A 3,287-nucleotide genomic window follows, 5' to 3' on the forward strand; every position below is an offset into this window, starting at 1 on the left:
TTTAATTTAATTTAATTTAATTTAATTTAATTTAATTTAATTTAATTTAATTTAATTTAATTTAATTTAATTTAATTCAGCAAAAAAAAGGTTGCATATTTTGGACTATTAATCCCTGATTGCACAACAAGACAGCTGGGATAGGCTCCAGCATTCCCCGCGACCCTCGTGAGGATAAGCGGTAGAAAATGAAAGAAAGAATGAATGAATGAATAAACTTGAGAAGCCATGAAATTACCACTTCCACATGGGATGAGAGGATAACTTAAATTTTTTTTTTTTTTTCGTGCTTTAAAGCAAAATCTCTAAAATCGAACTCAATTGCAGGGGAGTTTCGTAAATAATCTTGTTGAATGAAATATAAAATATAGAGTAGTTTGGTATTTCTTTATTGTTTTTTTTTTCTGATAAAGTGATTTGATGGCACTATCTGCAGAAGACGCCATGTTAACATTAAGTGTTAACGTTTTTCCAGAAGAAAGATGCTTGGAAAAGACGTGATGTGTACGACTCCTCATATCACTCATCTTCCTCTCACCGCAGCACTGTATGACCATTAAAAGTGAATTGTTTTGATCCATCATGGAAGGTCAACTAGTGAATTAATTAAGCCTGCGTTGCTCCCCCCTAAGAGTGCCTTTTTAATTAAATGCAAATGAACGATGTCAGCCTCAGATGTGCAATGCCTGCTAATAGCTAAACGCTCATATGACTCAGCTGGCATTTAACTCGCGCCGTGTCAACGCTCGTGTTGTTGGAGGAGTGAGCAGGCTGGACTCGCATCCCGCTTGACATCTTACGTCCCTCGCATCCATAAAACGCAGGAATGGGTCTGAATGTGGTGTTATCTAACTGATTTTAACTTTCTAAGGCAGCCCGGATCGGGGAGGTACAAAGTTATGCAATCGTTCAAATCCCTCCCGGCAAGTTTTAATCCTGATACGAGGGAGACCTGTTAAAAAAAAAAAAAAACACCAATCAGGATGCCGGATAGATGCTAAGTAAAACTGCTAGCTTGTAATCAAAGGACGATACCCTGAGAGATTAGATTTGATATCAGCATTTATCAGAACATGACAACAACATAACATGCTAGCTGCTCTGTATTTGTTAGCCTAGCTATTTTTTTTTTTGATGGATTTGTCCCGCAAATTAGTTGATTGATTGATGCCTTTCAATTGTTGGGATTTTTCATGTAATCATAGAAATTGATGTCATTGATTGCAGAGGTCCATTTTTACCAGTATCAAACTTTGAAATGTTTGAAGCTACATTTTAGCGCTTTAAATTGTCAGCTAAGTGCCAAAAAACTAGCTGTTGTTTGTAGGAAAACCCCAAACTAAGAATGAATGAATGAATTTCCAAATAGGATAAATAAGATAAAATAGACTGACATGTTATTTGACAGCGTACTTCCTGGTGGCTATTGTCTCATCAATGCAATGTTACTGACACCTAGAGACCAGTGTAGAATGCTAACGTCTCTACTGCTGCTGTTTATGTTGGGATTTTTCATGTAATCATATAAATTGATGTCATCGACCAGAGGTCCATTTTTACCAGTATCAAACTTTGAAATGTCTGAAGCTAAATTTTAGTGCTTTTAATTGTCAGCTAAGTGCCAAAAAACTAGCTGTTGTTCGTAGGAAAACCCCAAACCAAGAATTACCTACCTCAATAAGCCATCTTAGACATAAATAAGATAAAAATAGACTCACATGTTACTTGACAGCGTACTTCCTGGTGGCTATTGTCTCATCAATGCAATGTTACTAACACCTAGCGACCGGTGTAGAATGCTAACGTCTCTACTGCTGCTGTTTATGTTGGGAATTTTCATGTAATCATGGAAATTGATGTCATCGATTGCAGAGGTCCATTTTTACCAGTATCAAACTTTGAAATGTCTGAAGCTACATTTTAGCGCTTTAAATTGTCAGCTAAGTGCCAAAAAAGTAGCTGTTGTTCATAGGAAAACCCCAAACCAAGAATTACCTATAATTAGTGTCATTTCTTGTTTATGGTGGATAATTGGTTCCAGACCAGACCACAATCAATGAATTTCCGAATAGAATTTAATATTCAAATGAATGGAATACTTATTAATATTAATATTAATACATATTTTATGTAGAAAACCAGGTAATGGCCTTCTAAATACAGTTATTGTCATTATTACAGCCCTCAGGACATGAAATAGCACCGTTATACTGATATAGTAGACATAATAACAGACAATAAGCCATCTTAGACATAAATAAGATAAAATAGACTCACGTGTTATTTGACAGCGTACTTCCTGGTGTCTATTGTCTCATCAATGCAATGTTACTGACACCTAGAGAACGGTGTGTAATGCTAACTACTCTACTGCTGCTGTTTATGGTGAAGGAGAGACTCAGCATGTACTTTGATTCAGTGAACATTCACACAGGAGCTGCTGCAGGACACTCTCTATTTACAATTTTGCATGACAAGAAAATCCCAGAAAAAATACAAAGCGTCTTAGAGTAATTTAGAGCAGGAACTGTCCTGTCTCCCACACTCAGTTTGTTTAACACTGAAGGTTTATTGCAAGTAAATATTCATCATGGCAGGCTTTTAGCACGTCTCTACTTCCTGTTGGGAAGCTTTCTGGCTCAATGAGCAACGCTGATGAAAGGGAACATTGTTTGTGACACTCCGTCTTTTCTTTCTGGCTGCTTCTCACTCTCAGCGTGACGGTCAATATCAGCCAAACAAAGACGGGATTTAAAAGGCTGGCGTACATCAATATGAACGGTTAGGCTAGGCTAGGCAAGGCTAACCTATGGTAATGGTAATGGTTTAATTTCATTTGAACATGCATCAGATTACCATTGAATGCATCACATAATCAGTTCACAGTTCCACATGTCCAAAAAGGAGTAGGAAGAAGCAAATCTTATTAAATCCTACCCCTCCATCTGGTACTTTTACAATCAGTAACTGTTACATTTGTTCACTTCCTGCTTTCCTAAAATTATTTAGGTTTTTTTTTTGTTTTTTATTATTATATTTTTTTAATTTTATTTTAAATTATTTTTTTTTTAATTTTATTTTAAATTAATTTTTTTAAATTTTATTTCAAATTTATTTTTTTTTATTTAAAATTTTTATTTTATTTTTTATTTTTTGTCAAGTACTGAAGTACAAGTGGATATATTTGTTAACTTCCTGCTTTCTTAATATAATTAAAGTTTTTTATTATAATTTTTATTTGTATTTATATATTTTTCTATCTATGTTTTATAATTTTTTAAGTTTTG

General features: G+C 34.5%; 1 protein-coding gene across 4 annotated transcripts in view; it reads left to right on the forward strand.

The window, feature by feature from the left end:
• The window catches only part of phyhiplb (phytanoyl-CoA 2-hydroxylase interacting protein-like b), a 31,338-nt gene that overhangs the window by 10,969 nt on the left and 17,082 nt on the right, over positions 1-3,287 (forward strand). The gene's annotated exons all lie outside the window — the stretch shown is intronic.

Source organism: Doryrhamphus excisus, chromosome 20 (genome assembly GCF_030265055.1).
Source record: "Doryrhamphus excisus isolate RoL2022-K1 chromosome 20, RoL_Dexc_1.0, whole genome shotgun sequence".
Classification (NCBI taxonomy): Eukaryota; Metazoa; Chordata; class Actinopteri; order Syngnathiformes; family Syngnathidae; genus Doryrhamphus; species Doryrhamphus excisus.